Source organism: Molothrus ater, chromosome 8 (assembly GCF_012460135.2).
Source record: "Molothrus ater isolate BHLD 08-10-18 breed brown headed cowbird chromosome 8, BPBGC_Mater_1.1, whole genome shotgun sequence".
Lineage (NCBI taxonomy): Eukaryota > Metazoa > Chordata > Aves > Passeriformes > Icteridae > Molothrus > Molothrus ater.
The window spans coordinates 17,464,290-17,484,151 of record NC_050485.2 but is presented as its reverse complement, the minus strand read 5'-3'; the positions used below and the strand labels follow the sequence as shown (position 1 = coordinate 17,484,151).

The 19,862-nt window shown below is 43.2% G+C and overlaps 1 protein-coding gene across 2 annotated transcripts in view; it reads left to right on the top strand.

Moving 5' to 3' along the window:
- The first annotated feature begins 7,441 nt into the window (after window positions 1-7,441).
- MARCHF8 (membrane associated ring-CH-type finger 8) overlaps window positions 7,442-19,862 on the top strand; it is an 84,597-nt gene continuing 72,176 nt past the window's right edge. For both annotated transcript variants that reach the window (XM_036385876.2, XM_036385877.2), the window contains exon 1: window positions 7,442-7,680. The gene's annotated coding sequence lies outside the window, so the exon portion shown is untranslated. The remainder of the gene's footprint in view (window positions 7,681-19,862) is intronic.

Below are 19,862 nucleotides of genomic sequence, written 5' to 3'. Positions count from 1 at the left end.
TGCTTTTTTAGAATATGCAATGCGCTAATAATCTAATTTCCCTGTGTATAGCTTCTCATAATTTTTATTATACCTCATTTTAATTATACTTAATACAGATAATTCTTGTTCAGAACTCCACTGGTTTTGTTCCCACAAAGTGTTACAGGTATTAATTTCCAACCAGTAGTACAGCCACAAGAGAACTTAAATTTGAAATAAACCGTTTCCGTCATTAATTCAGATTATTGGCTTTTGCCAGGTCCTGTGTTAGTTTCTGCTATGGATTAATTACTGTTTACTGTGTAAACTTACATAAATGGTTTGGGGTTTGAGTATTGGTGTACCATGCTGCTGTGCATCTGCTGAACACAAATGTTCAGCTTTTCTGTGTTCATGTAATTAGATTATTGTATTATAAAGAGTTTACATACTGGAAGTTGAACAGTTACTTTGGTGTGTGCTCTTCTATACCTTCCTGCCAATTTTTTTTGCTTGTTTCTTTTATGTGTGAGGCAAAACTAGGCTGGTCTCTTGTTGAATGATCTCCAGGATTCTTGTGTCAAATTGATAGGCACCACAGAGGTGTCAGAAATGGTTTTGGAAGTATTAAATACTTCCTTTCTCTGGAATCTCTAGAAGCCCATGGTGATAAAAACCTGTCTGCTTACGATTTCTATCTATTCAGTTTGCAGTCCCCTGGGATGTATTGCAGTGATGCCTTCTGCTCACAGTCTTCAGTTGTAGACAAGGCCAGAATTGTTAATTCATATTACAAAATACAGATTGTTTCTCTCTAGGTTTTTTTTTTTTGCATACAATGAATTATATACACTTTGCTTTCTTTTCAAGTACTTCCAGATTTCATAATGGGGCACCATCTTTTGGGTATGAATTATGGATTTGGCATTGCTTCTGCCCGTAAGGAGTTGCTTCCACCTGCAGCTTTTTTGGGTCATGTTTTTCCAATCTTTATGTAAATCAGGTTCACCTTGAGATGCATTTGACAGTTTTTCTGGTATTAGCACATTAGCACTGAGCCACAGTTGCTTACATGAAACATTTATGGAGCTGAGAATCACATCTGGAAGCGAATCCTCTCGTTCATGCATAACTTCTCCTACACAGGGACGCTGTGGCAGATTTTGCTGGATTTCTCTTGCGTTCGTTTCGTGCGTGAAGCTGCAGAGAAGCAACACCAGGGGGAAGCAGAGGCATTCAAAAATTGCAAAAAAGTTTTGGGTTTGTCCAATAACGAGATTTACAAAATAAAAAGTGTGTTTAGTTGTTTATGGCCCTTACTCAGCCCACTCTGAACAGATCTGAGGAGGTCAGCAATAGTGTACATTCCTTTTCCTAATTCCAAAGGTTTTTAAAAAATCAGAATGGAAGAGTACCTCAAAAACTTGTTTCTATGTTGGGTTTCATGATACAATTTATTATGTAATCTTAATGTGTTGAAGACTAGACAGCCCTCCTCTCTTCCTTCCCACTAACCCGGCAAGAGTGGATTTCAGAGGTGTTTGTTAGCCAAGCCATGTTGGATGATATGTTTAGTTATGTTTACCAGATATGTCTGGTAAAATACTGCATGTCCCTATAATATCTTACCTTAATAAGCAAGTGTTGTTGTTTTTGTTCTTATGGGTTCAGAATGAGGATATGAAAGTATAAATTCAGTGGTGTGTGAGGAATGTATGCCAGTAACTGCTCAAGTGACCACTCTTTACTGTCTTGCCTAGCCTTGCAATTCAAAAAGCTTTACAGTGGCAGAAATTTATTTCTAAACCACACTTTAAGGCTGTTTCAATCCTTTTTAATCCAATCTTCAGAAAGACTTATTACTATGTACCATATATATAGGAAGTGTATATATAGCTCCATAAGAATTATATTCTAATCACATCTGGATGGTGAATTATTGCTGAAATTAGGTGTTCTGCCCAGTACCAGAAATTCAAAATAGTACCTAATCACAAAAATTGTATTATTTACATGGTACGTGATTAAGAGTGTTAATGAGCAGGAAATGAAAACACTGAAGTTTTCTAAAAGGAAAAATTGGGGATTTCAAAAAACCCTCTCTTCTTTCTCTCTGTTTGAGGGTGTTTTTTAGCAAATGCCTATGATTTTTTTAAAAAGTGAATAATCTTTTCTGTCTCACTTCTACTCATAAATTTAATGTGCAGACAGTCTTTTGTTTTTACTTGAACTAATGGGAGTTAGATTTATTTTGCTTGAATCTTGTACTTAAGTGCTGGAACCATTGCCCATAATGGGCCTTATTTGCTAAAAGCCTGCACTGGCTGATGCAAAGTTATAGCACAGATATATAATTAAATACTTTTGGTTTTAAACGTGGACTTGAGACTGAGAGTTGAGTGACAGGATTTCTTCTTAGCATCTCCTGTCTTGCCAGCAATCACAGATAGTTTGTTTTGGGAAGACATAGGTCTCATCAAAATAGACTGGATTAGCCTGAGATCCATCCAGCCCCCAATCTGTCTCTGGGAATAGGACGTAAGAGGCACTTCAGAAGGTGCAAAAATTCCCTTACCAAGTATTCAGGAACAAGACAGTGGATCCTATGCTAATGACTAGTCTGAATAGTGAAGAACTTCATATCTCAGTGTGATATTAATTTGGAGGTCCATAAAGGTCTAAAACTATTTTTGAATCTTGATAGATTCATAGTTTCACTTATTTATATGGGTGATGTGAAAGGAATCTTCTTTCACTGCAGTTTTGAATTTCCTACCGTTTTTAAATTGAAATTCATTTGGTCCAGTATTATGAGAAAGAGAGAACAGTGACTCCTGAATATTCAGTATGTTCTGTCTTTGAATCACATCCCCTCTTACTCATCTTTTTTATGGTAGCAGTTCACTGTCTTTACTATTTCAGAGCCTTAATTATGCTTGCTGTCCTCTAAATCTCCTCTAATTTTGCATTATACTTTGTCATCTGCAGTTCTCTGGTTCCCATTTTCTTGTATTGTGTGTTTAGGTAAAAGCTGCTCAAGGCACTGTTACAATGGAAGCCTCTAAAATTGTAATTAAAACAATAGCAGGTGAAATATGCCCAGGGTTCTTCCAAGGAGGTCCTGTAGAAATGCTTAGGAGTATTAATCTTCATCTAGTCTGGACAGGATGTAAACAGCATTTGTATGAGGAGGAAGGCAGGAAAGTGCTGTAAGGAGAACATGTGGCTGAGTTTAGCACAATAGCTGTGCTGCTGAGGAAGATGCTGTGTGGGGACTGTTACACAGAACCAGACTGCCTATTTTTATACCTGCACCACATCTGCATGTCGGTGGCATGCAATCTGTTAATTGCAGCAGGGAGAGCCAGAGCTCTGTATCAGCTGCTAAGAGGTAGGCTTGGAAAATGGCATTCTTCCTCTGCATATTTGGGATAAATTACTTTCTATACATTCCTCAATGGTCCAAGTAACAAATATGGAAGTGAAGCAAACTGGCCAGATCCTTCTTCCAAATTCTTGTCATAGAGGAGAAAGCTTTATTTTTTCTCTCTTTTCCAAAGCAGGGGAAGAACATGGTGAGCCCTAAACCCAGTTGCAGTACCATCTGACTTCTGGAGAAGCATTACTTGTCCCCAAGCTTTACTTTTTTTCTAGTAGTGGATATCCAGCCTTGAATAAGCATTAAATTGACTGGGATACAAAGAAAGGGCCAATGTACTTCCTGCTCTTTTTTCATTTGGATACTAAATGACAATGACTTGCAGAGCTATAAGCTTTAATTGAGTGTGACACCTTAACGTTATGGATAGGATTTCTCTCGAGCCAGTTCACCCATATCCAGATAACTAGTTTTACCTAGACAAATCACCTCAAAAGGTCAGTTTGTTGTTTTTGCCAGCCTTAGTTTTGAGGCTCAGAAAGCTTCTACAGAGGACAGTGTTTTTGAGGCCTGGGTTAGGCTTTAATTCTTCCAATGCTTATCTGCTCTGAGACAGATTCAAAGCAGAATCCAATATTTTCAGTCTTCAAAGGCACCCTCACATGACTGCTGAAGAATTGCTGAAGTCTGCTGGGGTGTGTTGTCCTAGGCCTGTTTGTCACACACCATGCCAGATTAAACCTGCTGCGTGTAGGGCTGGCTGCAGCCACTGTCTGCTGCATCCACAGTGCACCTCGCAGCACTGCACTGGGAGAGAGGCTGCAGTTTGCTCTGCAGGCAGGAATGCTCTTTTCTCCTGCTCTTTTCCATGTGAGACCTTAATGGCTCATGCCACTCTCTCCCTTAGATGGGTTCCAAATCATCAGAGTGATTTTCAAAGGCTAGATTTTGGTAATATATATTTACTATAGCACTGTTTTATAGTACTGCATTGGAGGCTGAAGAAAGGTTGATAAATTTCAGGCACTTTGAAAAAATATTTGTTAAGATGTCTCCAAAATCATCATCTTGGTGCTCTGGCAGCATTTTTGTTAAAGGTGATTTAACCTTAGAAATCTGGTGCCTTTCTCATAAAAGCTGATTCCTTAATCAGTCAGGAAGGATGTAAACTTCATTTGTATTTCCTTTTATCTTTCTACTTGAATTCCCATCAGTTCTGTTCACCTTCCCTAATGACTCCACTTTTGCCTTCTCCTACCAGAATCTATTTTATTCACCTAGCACAGGCAGAAGCCAGCAGAACAACAGTGCAGGAAGGAATGAACCCTCGGCTCACTTTCAGTAAAACATAAGGTCATTGGAGAACTTTTGGAGAAATACCACTTTATTTTGGCCAGTAATGTGCATACAGGAGAGTGAACAGATGGGAGAACACACAGCTCAGAATATGCAGCTTGAAAGAACTAGAGAACTGAGCTGGCTTGGAGAAAAACTAGATCCAAAACACAGTGGAATTACAAAGTAATCCCTGAAATATTGTGGAGTTGCTATGGAGACATGCAGGTGCTCAGACCAACACTGTAGACTAAAAAGATCATTTATAATTATCTGGGAAAAATTAATTATGCTTTTCCACATAACTACTGTATGTATTGTAATAACAAAGGAGCAAAAAGGACACGGTTATACAATAGTTGTTACTATTCAGGGTTTCTGCCCCACACTGCTTTCCAGGTCTTTGTGCTAAAAAGAGCAAAAGTATTTCTAAAAAACATAGACTTAGAACCATATACTAGATCTGTGCTGCTTCTAGAGAGGATTGGAGTCTCCTGGGCATAGAGGAATTTTGTTTTGTCTTTTTAAATAAATTCAATAAAATTGTGTTTATTGTTGATGCCAAGTAAGGCCACGTGTGTTCTTACAGTCCAGATCTCATGTGCAGGGCATTGGGGCAGCTCTCTCTGCAGATCCATCAGGTCTTCAACTAAGTGTGACATGCATTTCTAGGCACATATTCTCAAACTATGTTTTTTCTGTACCTCTGAGCCAGAGCTATTCAATTAGCAAAATTGAACTGTTCCGTTCTGTTCCCGTAATTTTTTAAAACCTTGTATCTTCCACTCAGGTTTCAAACAGCAACACTAGCTAGAAGAATTTAATTTTTCCATTTGACTAATGGCCTTTAGCTTAAGCTTGTTCATTCTTTCCTATTTTTGAAATTAGCAGCAAGTTTGAGGGGGAGAACATTTGCAACAGCTTAGGTTTGTATTTTCTAATGAGGGCTGTGAGACATTCAGGATATTCCACAGTAGTGCTTGCCCTTCAGTATTGAGGCTTTAGTTGCACTTCTGCAGTCCTGTATTCAGGAGGCTGCTGCTGAGACTTTAGGCCAAGAACAACAATGTGTTAAAATACTAGACAAGCTTTCTGGGGAAACAGAGACCATGGAGTAATAATTGCAAAACACAGGGAAAGCTTAGATCTGCAAAGTGGTTTATTGTGGATTCTTTCATTTCAGGCCTAATCCTTAGTTATTCTACTTTGCCTGGAAAAGCTCTGTTTTGTGCAACCATTTTTCTGTATAATATCTACTTCTATTCCAGTTGTGTCTACAGGCCCTTTTCCTAGTCTGGCACACAGCACTGAGTGTGAGCTATGCTGTTCCCAAAGTGGAATATAATCCTAACGCGAAAAATGTTTAAAAACCCATACAAACCACACAACAAAATGGATTGAGAGCATGACGGAAGGAAAAAGTCTCCCCTGGGAAATCCCAGTGGCCTCAAGCCAGCAGTACTGGTTCTCTTTACAAACCTATACTGCCTATCAAGAGGACAATGGTTATCATCGCATATGCATGTTTCCATACCCTATTTTATGAAGGGATACAATCTAAGTTGCTTGACTTCAATCTACATAGGACTAAATTGGAGTTCTGTACACTCTCCTCTTCCCAGGAAGACACACCATACACCCTGGGTGCTGCTTCTCCCACCTTCACTACATGGGGGTGCTGGGTACTCACTCTGCCATGTAATGAGTGTTTCAGCCCAGCTTCTCTGTGCTCTGCCAACCTGAGGTGACATGTCATTTTTCTGTAGGGGGTGATCTCTGCATGAAAAGGGGTTACCTTACTCATCTTTTGCTTTTTGCACTGTTCTCGGTGGGTAGATATAATCTCCCTGGAGCCCTGTAAATTATTGTGAAAAAGTGCAGATTCAGGAGATGAAAAATTCAACTTAGGTTTGGTGAATGAATTTTCATGTCAAGTCAGGAGGTTTCTTTGTTTTCTGTTTTATTCTTTGAATCATATCTGCTTTCTTGTCTGTACTTCACTGACAGAAACTGTTCAGTGAAGCTGCATATTTTCCTGTTCTTTTTCACTTATTCCCAAGTGGGATAGACATCATGGCTGAACAGAGAAAACTCTCCCTTGGCTTATTCTCATAAAACTCACTTTGCTTTTTCCTCCTGTAAAGTTCACCTCAATAGTATAGTTCACCTATTCCAGCATATCTCAGGAGAGAGATATAGGAAGAAGAGATTAAAGCATCCTGCTTGCATAACAAAAGTGTAAAATAGCAACAGAGTATGGCACTCAGATATAGGTATGGGGCAAACTCGAAGCTTTTTGTTGACATAGTTTTTTTTGCTGATGAATCAATACGTGCAGGTGAGCGATGAATACAAAACACCTTACGACGATGACTATTAGCCATCTTCAGGATTTCAACATCCCTGCATTTTAAAAAGTTAAATGGCACCCTATGAAGTTAAGATGCTTTATTGTACGTCCTAAAGCGCGAGCCGTTTTACCCTGAGCCCCAGTGACAGCAGCACCCCCGCCTGCGGCTGCGGGAGGCAGGGCTGAGCTCGGGACAGCCGGACCGCACTCGCTCCGCTGCCGATTGTCGCCTCCCGGTCCCCGCCGGTCCCGCCCCCCGCCCGCCCGCCGCGCAGGTGCCCGGAGCGCGTTCCCAGGGGAGCGGGGCCGCAGCGCCGCCAGCCCGAGCGCTCCGGGAGGCTCCAGCGGGAGGCTCCAGCGGGAGGCGATCGGGGGCCGGAGAGCCGCGTCCCGCTGCGGAGCGGCCGCCGCGCCTGCCCGAGCTGCTCCGGGCCATGGCGGCGGGGGCGGGCCGGGGCGGGGCGGCGCGCTGACAGGCAGCCCGGCCCGGGGAGCCGCGGTAAACAGGAGCCGGCGAAGAGCTGGGGGAGACCGGCCTCGCAGGAGCCTCCCAGCCCCGCGGCTCGCCGCCTCCTGGCCCCGGGCATGGGCAGCAGCAGCCGCCGCAGCCGGAGGAGGAGCCGCCGGCCCGGGCCCTGTGCGGGGCACCACCGAGGTAGGCTCGGCCGCCGCCCTGGCCGCGGGCAGCCGCCGCTTCCTCCGGGGGGGCCGAGCCGGGGCCGGCGCCCCTCCGGCGCCGCGAGGCCGGGTACCGGATACCGGGGCCGGGCCCGGGGCGGGCTGGTGCGGGGGCCGCCTGCCCCGGGGTCGCTGCCCCGCAGCCGCCGCTTGTCCCGGCCCCGCCGGCAGCCGCTCGCCCCGCAGGGTCCGGCAGGTGGGGCGGGCCCGGCCCGGCTCCCCGCGGGTCCGTGCGGCGGCCGGGGCAGGGGGGCACCGTGGGGCGGGCGCTCTGCGCGGGGCGTTCAGGGCTGCTCCGCCGTCGGAGCTGGGGAAGCGGCACCTAATTCCCTGGTAAGAGGCTTTCCCACCTCCGCCGTCTTTGTCTGCACAGCCTCAGCTGCTGCTGCTGGCTGTGCATTGGTGTTGCTGCACTCAGGGAAACCGAGAGCGGATCAGCGGTGGGAACGGGACCGTGTTTGCACCAGGTGTCCCGTTAGGAGGAGGACGCGAATTCGCGTTCCGTGAGCAGCGTGGAACAGAGATACAAACAGTGGACAAGGTGTGCTGGTAGCAACGCGTTCGTAAGGAATCGTGAAGTTTCACGGCGGACTAAGGAATAGTCAGAATTCCTTCATGGAGCTAGTTGGCAGGCAGAGTAATGCTCGAGTTGTTCCAAACTGTAACACTTTAACTTCGCCTCATTTTTGTACGCTGAAAGTGCAAGCAAAGCGAGAATTACAGTGTGCCAATGCCAGATCAGTTGGTCTCAGACTGCAGTGCAAGAGGGCACGGCTCAGCTCTGCAGTGGGCAGAGGACTGGTCTATTTCCAAGCATCGCAAATCTGTGAAATAACCCAGCAGCATAAACATAGGAAGGACAATTTAGCTAGAGCTTGAGTGGAGGTGGAAAGAGATACTGGAAGGAAGATGGGGGTGGGAGAGAGCCGGTCTGACAGTAACGCTCCAGCTGAAGCAGCAGCAGTCTTTATGAATTTGTGCTTCTAAAATTGGTTTGGAGTAGTGTCAGATGAGGCTGAGATTGATCTAGCAATAGTCCTCGTCAAACATTTTCAGAGAAAAGTTTTCTTTGAAAAACACTTTATTTATTAGACCTAAGACATTTTGTTTGAAATCTGTCAACATTGATCAGTTTCTACTGATGCAGAGTTCTGCAAAGCCTGCCTGAGGAGCAGGGTTCCTGGAAACATCAATGTTCCTGGCTCAGGGGGATGGATAATACCTGCTGGGGCTGTTAGCGGCTTCTCAGCTGTAGCCCAAACTGTTTGGTGCCAGATTCTCCTCAGAGCATCCTTGTAGCTGCTCTGAGAAAGTGAGACTTGGTTCTGCTGTGATTGCTGAAAATGGTAGGACTGTGGAAGTCTGAACAACTGGCCTTTTGCTGGGCACTTGGTGTGACTTAGGTCTAATGTAAACTTAAGAAAGTAACAATTCACTGAGTATTTGTTGTTGGGTTCTTCTGTGTTCTTTTTATTTTTATTTTTTTTTTTAACTTGGATTTCAGCTAGCCCTAGCCAGAAGTTCTGCTTATAGAGATAAACTAGTTAAAAATAAGTGATTTTCTGTTTTGGGGTGTCACATTGGAGGAAAAGCTGCATGCTTTTCATGTCCCAGTGTATGGATATGGGACTAGAATTGTTGCAGGTGTTTAGGTGAGGTCTAGTGTTAGAAAATACACCTGTTCCCAGGCTGCTTTTGCGCAGTCTTTGCTGTTCTGAGGATGCATTAATTCAGCTAGATGAACTTTCTATATTTTCAGGATGAGTTTCATTTGTTTTGGTTTTTTTTTTTTTTTATTTAAACTTCTGTTATTTTAGATCCAACATTTTGGACAAGCAACTCTCACATGTTCAAGGGTGAAAGGACTTCCCAGCTGCTGAGGCTGTCACAGGTACTTTAGGCAATGTACCAAAGTGTCTGACAGACTCATTTCCTTACTGCTCTTCCAAACACTGACATCAGTGGGGAAGGTAGGGCACTGCAGGAATGTGACAACTTCCAGTAATAATGCTGCTCAAGGAAGGAGTTGAAGGTGGTTGTTACAAGCCCTGAATTGATCCTGATGCATAAGAAAAAGCAGTTTCCTGCTATGGATCTTTTCTGCTGTGTACCTCAGTCAGCCCCAGTGGGCCTGACTGATAGCTAGCTTCAGAAAGCGTGAATAATAGAGTGTGCATGGCTATCTGCCAGGAAAAAATGAAAACAGGAATGAGATATTTTCTTTTTTTTCCTTAATTGTTTTTTATTTTGTTTTGCTCTTGTTCTGCCATTCCACCCTCCCCCCCAAAAATATAAGGAACTCTTGATCCTGTAGAAGTGTTTAACTAGCATTCTTTAAGAGCCAGTAGATGGACCATAAAAAATTAACAGGCATTGAAAGAAGGAACTTCCAGGAACCCTAAATAACCTTGTGCTTGGACTGTGTCTGTGTGTGGCGGACAAATAGTGACTATGAAAGCTGTAGAAGGCTATAAGGAATGAAAAACTTAAAATAAGGGAAAAACTTCCCTTCCAGGGCATAAGATATTAGAGGGGAGATCTTCCTGGGGGACGAGTTATCCGTTTACTGCTCGTGCCAGTTCTTTCTTGGGAGCATCTGGTGCTGGCTGCTGCAGGAGCTGTGTGAACCATGTAGATTGCACATCTCATTCACTGTATTAATTTCCATAGTGATACAGAGCTCATGCAGGGTTTGCTGGGACTTCTGTTTTGCTGACTAGTGGAATGACTGCAAAGATCTGGTGGCAGCTCGATGTAGCATAGCAGAGCTGGCATTACACTTGCTGGGTGGGCTTTGTTTCACTGTGAATTTTCACAGCTCCACATTGTTGAAATGCTCTTCGCTGAGATAGGGTCAGTTTTACTAGTTTTGTTTAGATTTTACTGAAAACTTCCCAAAAGAACTCCTAATTTCTAAGCCAGATTATTTTTCACTATTTCCCACAATGTTTTTGTGGGATTTATCAAGGTATCCACATTCATGTGAAGCATTAAAAAAAACCAAATAATGGATTACATAGTGTTTGTTTATTGATTCTGGGGTAGGTAAATGGACAAGAGCCCTTGGAAGCCTGGTCTTTTTGCAATTAAAGCTATGCTTTAAGAGCTTTGTTACTCTTAAATGTATGTAACTCATCACCAGACAGCCAGACCGTTCACCAACAGCAAGAGCTCTCAACCCTCAGCAGTTTCTAGTGCAATTTTTCCCCAGGGACTGAGAAGGAAGGCTGGCCTTTATTATATCTTCTGCTGGTTATCATGTTTGGGCTGATCTGGATCAAAGGTGTTTGTAAATGACTGTTAAACTTCTCTGTCTTTTAAAATGAGTGCCACTCTGGAGCTCAACATTTGGTACCTGCAGGCAAGGTGGGGGGGCTTAGTAGCAAATCTTGAGTTTGACCTGGCAGAATGTTGTAGTTGATTGGCCTCAACTGAAAGCAGTGTTGGAAATTTTAGATAAAATACATGTATATTACCTATGTGTAATCTGTATATATGTCATGGGTGGGAAATAGTGAAAGGTTCTAGAAAGTGTGGCTGAGATTTTCCACAGTTGTATGAAATAAAGGCAGCAGATGAGCACTTTATCCCTGAAGACTCATTTAAGGATCCCAGCTGTAAACCTTGCAAAATGCATGGCCAAAATTCATATGGAATATAAATATTGTATATTTTAGGGGTAGGTAAATCCTGTGTATCAGTTAGGAATGCCTTGATATCTGCCCTTCAGAGGGCATCAGGACAGAATTACGTGTTACCAGTCCATTTTGCAGGTGAGGCTACACGTGAACAACAGCACCAGAGCTTCTCCTTGGGGAAACAGTCATTGGACTTAAAACATCATTTAACAGGTCACTGCTACCTCAGCTAAGATGGAGTTTGGGCTTCAGTAAAATCATGTATTTATGCACCATCCAGATAAGAGGTTCATTACAAGGAATAAAAATGTTGTCAGCTGTTCTTTCCTGAGCTGGTAGTTTGACTTCTGTCATGTCCTTGACACAGGATGAGAAGCTTTCTCTTTGAATCAAAGGGTTAATTGGTTAATAGGGGCAGGAAAGAAAGATAGAGTGTGACAAACCAAAAAAAGAAGAAAAAAAAAGAATATGGTTCAAGTTTACACATAAAGTTGCTCATTTTTTAAAAAGTATACTAATCCCTTGTGCCTCTCTTTCTCTCAAATGTGCTTCATTTTCAAAAAGCTTGTTGGTTCCTCTTTAGTGTGTGTACTGGGCCTGTAAGGAAGAGTATCTGCAGGGAAGAAAACCCCAATGCTTCTGAATAAATAGCTAGGCTTCCCCTGGGTCTGAGCTGTTGATTCTAATGACCAGAATAATTTGTCACTCAGACTTACTTACTGCTAATAACTCTGTGCCATTGTGCAGCTTGAGGAAGGGAGTTGTGCCTCTGTTCTTGTTGCTAGAGTTGAGAAGTTCTCCTTTCTCATTACACAAGAAATTCCATGGGCACACTACACCGATGTGGGGGGGTCCACACATTGCCACAACTCCTAGTATTGAAACTAGAAACTGGCTTCTAGACATGGGATTTAGGTGAACTTTGCCTCTAGAGGACTGTTTGAGTACCCTTAACTGAAGGAAGCAACAAAATGACTCTAAACAACCTCCCCTATAGCACCAGGTAAATACTGAGGAAGTTTTCAGTCAGATCTTCTACTGTAAGCACTTCTCTTGGCAGTGGACCTGGCCTTTACTGTCCTGCGAGAGGGAAGGTGATGTCACAGCATTATTGGTGGGAGCCCCTCATCTCCAAATTACTGCAGGATTTTCAAAAGGGATGTCTTTGGTTAATGTCACCCATAAAGGTCTCCTAAAGCATTTCTTTGTTGAAGAGACTCCTTCTACACCAGTGGGTGCTGTAGGAAGACAAAGCCTTCTCTGCCTATTTATATTTGCTTTCCCTGTCACTGACTCCTTGTCTCATCCAGGACAGAGGATTAATCTCTCTGATCCCTCTATTTCTAGTTGTAAAAGCACAGTGTGCTATTGGGGGTGATTCACTACTATGCCAATCCTTGTTATAATCTCTTGTAACTATGAATGCATCAGTCAGAAGAGAAAGGCTAATGGAAAAATGTGGCATATTTCTGTTTATGTATTTTTTTTCTATGTGCATACAGATATTTATGGGAAGATTGATGGATTAGAGAACAGGAAGTGGTGGAATACAGGGCTCTGCCATGGTTTCATAACATGGGCCACATTATAGCAATAAATTCTTGCAAATGACTCTGCTTGCCCTATCTGACTGTAGTTTTGTCTCCTTGCATATTGCCCTCCTTCAGCAAACCACTCTTAAGGGACTTGCATTTTACAGCAGGATGAGCTCTGCTACAGTAGATAGAAAGGGAAAGTTGGCAGTGGCTTTTTGGTTCATCATACACAAGCGTGGTGAAGTCTGGCATACCAGAGGAATGTGAAGAGTGTGAGGTAATAGTTTACATAGGTGATGACAGAGAAGAAAACACACATGGGAGCAGTCTGACTGTTTCTGAAGTTAACAGTAGGCTTTGATTTTTCATTCCCTTCTAGTAAATGACGTGAGTTCCCCTTGCAGTTCTGCATCCAAAATGTCCTTTTAACTGTGATTATTGTTAGAGCTTTTAGAATAATCATCTTGAGCTTGCCTGCCAAATCTGAGCTGTAAGGTGCCAGGACTAGGAAGGACAGTTGTTGTCAGTGTTTTTTCTCTAGTGCAGTCTGTGACCATTGATTTACAATGAAACTGCTTCTGTAAAATGTGTCCATGTTTGTATGTACGCGCATGTATATAATCCACAAAAGCAGGTGGGCTGAAGATTTGCTGCTCTTTGACATTGCAAGTGATCTCTAGAGGAAAGGATTTTTTACACCAAACATGATGAATGTATACTGAACTAAATGCTGTCTTGTTTCAATGAGAAAAAAAATCTGCTTAGCTTTAAAAAGAAGAGGAAGTTCCCTTGCAGCTAAAAAGGGGTTTTTTTGTTGGAGACAGGAAATCTGAGTCTTTTTTCCTGCTTCTGGCCTGTTTTTCCCGTTTCAGTTACTTCACCTATGCACACCTTAGTTTCCTGTAACTCAGCTGTCATCTGTATCATGATATTTGTAAGGTTCTTGGATTTTTATTTAATTTTTTTAACCTGTTCTCTTAGGGGAAGTAGGTTTATGCAATCACACTGCCAGTAACTTCTGAACCTCTTGGCTAAATGTCACGTAATTGCTGGAACTTTAGATGTTGCAGAAAGAATGGAAAATAAATTGCAGTGTCACAGCTGAGAACTGCAGCCTCGCCCTGTGCTGAAGCCCATGGAGATGGCACTTTCTAAACATAAGCTGGGCCACATGGATGAGTGGCCCCTATGAAACCTACAACCACGGGATACCAAATGCAGGATCTCAGACTGTGCTAATCCTTCTGCTGTGGAATGGCCTTCTTCCACTGCAAGGCCTTCTGAAAGCTTAGGAGAAATTCAAAGTATTGTTACCAAATTAGAGCTGGTATGATGCATCAGATTCCTCACAAAATTAATGTCTGAAAACTAAGGGGGTGGAGGGAGGAGAGATACCCTTGTAAAATTACATGATTCTTGTCAGGCTGGCTTGATCTTAGGAATTAGCAAAAAACAGTAGCAGGTTTGATTAAAATATGGAAGGGAGTTTTAACTTTGCTCTTGGCATAATAAAGCAGAAGCTAATAAAAACAAGATCAGATTTCAGCCTTTTAAACACATTGGTGTTCTTATGCAGTGTTTTCCTATTGAAGCCTTGAAATATCTTCTTTTTGAGGGGCGTGAAAATTATATATTGCCTCTAAGCACTTCCTTTGTGTGGGGCATGTATGTTGTTTCTGTGATTATTTTGACAGCGATGTTCAGCTATTTCACACCCTTTATCTTAGGGTCAGACCTGACAGGGGAGGGTAGCTCGTACTGAGACTGCTCAAGTTGAGTATTTCTGATGTTGCAGAAGTTCTCACCAATCATTGCCAAATTGCAAGGCTTGAAAGCTCTCTGTATTGTTCTGTGTGTGCTGCTGCATGCCTTGGCAGGGTATGAAAAGGAGTCCTGCTCTAGTACACCTGCAGAGCTCTGCAGTTCCTGAGACCTTTTAGAGATAAGTATCTTTTTATGTGCCATCCTGGAAGTATAGGGAAACTGCCCTGTGATGTTTTCCAGGGAAATCATGGAGAACTTGCAACACTATTGTAATGTCCAAATGGGAAAAAGTTTAAAATTATTATTCTTTGACCTTTCCTAATCCATCTGATTACTTTCTTAAATGAAATGTGTGGCTTTGTTTCTAGTGAGGCAGTGTACAAGTGATATATTAGAACTGCAACTCCAAAGCAGCAGGAGATGGCCCTGCCAGAGCCCTGTGCCTCGTACTAAGTCTGCCTAAGTGCTCCTTGCATTTTACCCCTGCTCAGTAAGGCTGCATTTGAGATGCTGCTAGTGAAGTGTGGAAGCATCTCCTCTGTATATTTACATACCAAAGGCAGTAGGGTAAATCTGACATATGCTTTGCAGTCTTTTGGTGGTGTTTTTCTTCCCAGAATCTCCCATGGCGAGTGTCTGGTGTTCTGGGGACCCTGAAGCACTTGTATCTGCCCCAGACCTAGGCTTTTATTTACTGGTGGTGTTGATATCAGCTTCTCCAACCACAAGGCAAGGATCCCAGCTCAGTTGCAGTTCAACATGTGTGATTCAAGATACAATTTCTCACTCACTTTCCTTTGTTAGTGATACCCTGGCAAGCATGGCATCATGTGGTCCAGCAGCCTGAGAGCAAAGAATGCAGGATCAGTTCCTTATATAGAGAGGGAATTAGATACGTCGTGCATTTTATTCTTGGCTGTGATCTTTCATTGTGTCCTGTTAGATATTTGTTATGATTGTTTGCTTTCTGCCTACTTGAGCTCTACTTGTCAGCTTGGACACGTGTTCAGTCTGTCTCATCCATCTTTGCCTACTGGGAAGTTTTTTAGTTGGCATGTTCTCTCACTATGCAGAACTCCAGGTGTTTTGCAGAGACTTGGTAGGGCTGTGATGCCCTGCAGGCATCATGCTGCTTGGCTGTTTGTCAGCTGCCTTTTCAAGTCCTCATTAGCTGCTGTATTAAGGCTCTCTGCTCTGTAAGACATGGGTTTGGCTTAGCCTGTCTTTGCTGTCTGTGCCTTGTGGGAGGAGGCTGCAGGGATGGTTCTGCTTCAGGGTAGATGCTCTGCTCAAGGAAGGCATGTTTTCCAGTTGCATCCTGATGCTCTGGTGTTATCTCCCTTTCCACATGACACTACAAAGCATACACTTATGCCTTGTCCCACAGTTCAGGTTGCTGCTTCTATGAATGAGGGAAGAGAAACTCAGAGAGCTGATGATCCAACCTCTGAGTGATTGCTCTTGAGCTATATCCTGTGTGGCTCATGGGCAGGTCTTTGTGGTTGATGTAATCTAACTAATGCATATGAGAGACATCTGAGCCAGGAATTGGGAATTTAATAAGATGATGAAACTGTTGGGTTTCAAGTCTGAAAGTAGTTCTTGTCAGCAGGGAATGGGAGTGGAAAGCAACTTGCCTGTACACAGAGCATCGCACCAAGGCCAGTAACATGGACATACTGCAGCACAGGCCTGCTTTTCTGAGATGCTGTTTATTCCCCGTGTCCAGCGACCCCTCTGAGTCAAGGACAGTTGGCAAATTCCTGAGCCAAGCCTTTCTTCTGTGGGCCTCTGTTTCTTCCTTTATTGTAACATGCCAAAAAAGAAAAAAAAGTCACTAGCAGGCTAAGTCATGCTTTAACTTGGTGAGCAATAAAACAGTGTGTTACACTGTCTCTGGGCCTTCTACGACCCCTTCTAGAAAAGATGCCACTCCAGCATGACAGCTTGCAGAGGGATGGGTTACTCCAGCTTGCAAATGCCTTCACCGCTGGTGTGTGAAGATGGCTCTGCCTTCCAGATTTCTTCATCTCCCCTAGCCATTCTTTCTAGGCTTTGAGTGAGAAACTTGAAGATGTTAAGTACTTTCTTGAGTGTATGATAGCTACTTCATCTTTACTGGTAGATGATGGTTTTTGACGAGATACTAAATGTTGTATTGGAAATTCAAGTGTAAAATGTAGTCTTAGAAAAAGCAGTAACTAATTTGCAACTGAGTGCAGCTCCAGCTTAATCAGACAATTGCTAAAAATAATCTACCTTCTAATTCCACTGGTGATCTCTAATTAGAGAAGTCTTCTGATTCATAACCTGCGTGTAGGACAAGATCAGAGACTGAAGTGGTTTTGCCAGTCTGGAAAGAATCAGTGTTTGGGGACGTAATTCTGGGGGGAGACCAGCTGTTCTGACACTGATGGTAGCAACTTTGCTCTTCATTTATGCTGAGCCTTTACCCCAGCTAAATACAGTAGGGTGCAGTTTTTCCAGCAGTGTCTTCTTTTTAGGCAGAGAAGATGCCCTCCTTGGTGGGCATCTGCTTCCTAAAGATTTTATTTTTCCTTTAAAAAAACCCCACACCTACCCCAGAAAACCCAATCCATGAGCACAGGAAGAACATTATATATGTTACATTGTTGTTTCCTGCTTGAAGCTGTTAGGTTGAGCATTTTAAGACACCTATGTCGCTTTGCTGCAGAAGCAGCACAGCAAGGAAGAGGGAGCCTTTTCAGCTGAAGTATTTCACATCTCCTGAGACTGGGATCTGAGTACTTTTTAGCCACTTGTCGATTTCATTTCTTAGGTTGACTTCTGTTGTCTGTAATGAGGCAGTGAGAGATCAGCTGGCCTTGCTGAGATGTGAAACTTCTGATAACTGCAGGAAATGTAGGGGATGTGAGCTTGTACCAGATTATTTCTTTGTAAGATAATGGTAATTTTGCCAGGTAATGCCATTCGCTGAATAGCATGTGTCCCTGAAAAACAGGGAGTGTAACTTCCTCCGAGCTCAAGGCTTTATGCCTCTTTCAGAGAGAGCACAGCCAGTGGAGGAGCACCGTGCCAGGCACAAGGTCACTTGTGACGCAGAGGGGACCATGCCTGTTCCCAGGCACAGTGCTGCTGCCTGTAGAGCCCAGAGACTGAAGGGAATCATTGGGTCCTCTAAGAGGAAAGCAGCAGTGTTTTGGTCACTTGTGGGTTCCTGTCACTTCAGAAATAGCAGAAGACATCTTTAGTCTTTATATACCTTGTGAACATCTTGATGTGCTGTACAGCCCATGTGTGGGAGCCTGTGCTAAAGATGGGACTATCTGGAATTGAACAAGCCAACTGTTTTAAGTGAGCAGAAAATGGAGGAGATTTTTGTCTTGACTTTGTAACATCTGCTGCATTGGGAACAGGAGGTAGTTTTCTTTTTTTCAATTGAGAAAGAAAAAACAAACTTGCATTTGCCATTTAAAATGATTAATGGAGAAATATGTAGTTATCTCTCCATTAACCTAACTCTACAGATGTTCAAATTATTTGTCTGTAGTTATTTTTCATCTGCTCTTTGGGAGAGCAAATGTCCCTGAATATTATTGTAATTGTAGCTATTTAGAGAAGGAAACCAGAAAGTCAGCTGTTATGGGTCCTGGAAAACCTGGAGCAGAGTAGGGTGGAGTTGTGTGGGTTTTCCTCTCTGCAGTGAAGGATGCTGTTGATGTGAAATTCAACAGGTTTGATGCTTGCCTTTTTCTCCAGCAGTAGATTTTCCATGAGGACTAATGATATTTTAGCTTGATAAATAAATAAATTTTTTCTTCTAGCTTTCACTTTCAACAGATACCTGATCAAAACTACTGTTTCTTTCAGGTTTTATCTTCATGAGTGTTTCAGGTTTTACAGTAGTGCTCGTATGCACCAGAGTTGCCCTGGCCTTGTTTAGCACACTTGACTCATCTCACCAGCTCCTGTTTAAACTAATTTAAAGCAAAGACCATGTGCTTAGGGAAAAGGCAGAAGCCACTTCTAAATGTGATTGGGTTGAAGAATGTGACATGTCAGTTAGCATGAGTGATGTGGCCATGCTCCTGAATTTTATTTCCCTTTTTGGGGAACTTCTTATAGCAGCTTCTTTTACTGCTTGTAGGTATGCAGCAGCATCCCAGTATCCATTCCATTGTATTGCTCCTGTTATCACCAGGTTCCTTCAAAACCACCTTTTGTCCCACAGAATTTTGCTGTCTGCTGGCTTGGGCCTCCCCTCTCCCTTACTAGACACTTGGAGATGGCTTTGAAACACATGCTGGAGTAAAAACTGGTAATCATTTAGGAGTAGGTCAGAAGGGCACTGCAAGTCAGCCTGTTCTCCAGAGCAAGGAACCTGTGCAGACCTGTGCAGTTCTAAGTGTTTCTCATTAGTAAGCACCATTTTCCTGTACCTGGGTACTTCACTCTGTTTCAGTAGCTTTCTGCAGCTGACTCTGTTTGGCTGGCAGTGAGCAGCTAGTGGATGATAGCTGGACTTTACTGCTGTAATTCTGGCAGTAGAAAGCTGTGATGGATTTCCTTTAATAGGATTCTATACAGGTCTTGCAAGTGCATAGAAATGGATTGGTGGAGTTTTGTGCTGTTGTTCTAAATTTCTCATGAAGTCTCTAAACATTGAAATGCTTTTAGAAATGAAGGGCCTAATATTGGGTGGGACAGAAAGGGTCAACACTTGATTGTTGAATTGAGAACAGGGACAACGGGTGAGGATGCAACTGCTGGACACTGTTTCCTTGTCTGTGCAAGAAGGCAGTGATTAAAAGAATCCACAGTCATGTATTCATCTCATGATTGCATCCAGTGGCTATTTTAGATACAGTGGGGATGAATGGCTCTTTATAGAGTGTGGTAAGAATGCCTTGTCTGTGGGTTTCAGTAATGCCAGTCCCTTCTTCTCGGGTGGCACAGAGCACTGTTGTGGGGGAAGGATGGTCAGAAGCAGCACACACGTGCCAGCCGGCTGGCGTGCAATAACACCCGCGCTGAAGGGAAGCGGCGCGGGCGCTGCGCTGCTGCCAGCCTGTGTCGGTGTCAGCTCTGGCACTGGGAGCTGGCCTGTGACTGTTTGTCAGCCATCTGGAAACAGTTGTCTGGCCTTTCAACTACACCAGGGGCACTTAAAATATGATAGACACATGCAGACTTTTTAACCACCCAGCAAATCCCATGATAAGGTTGCAGCTGGAAGAGGC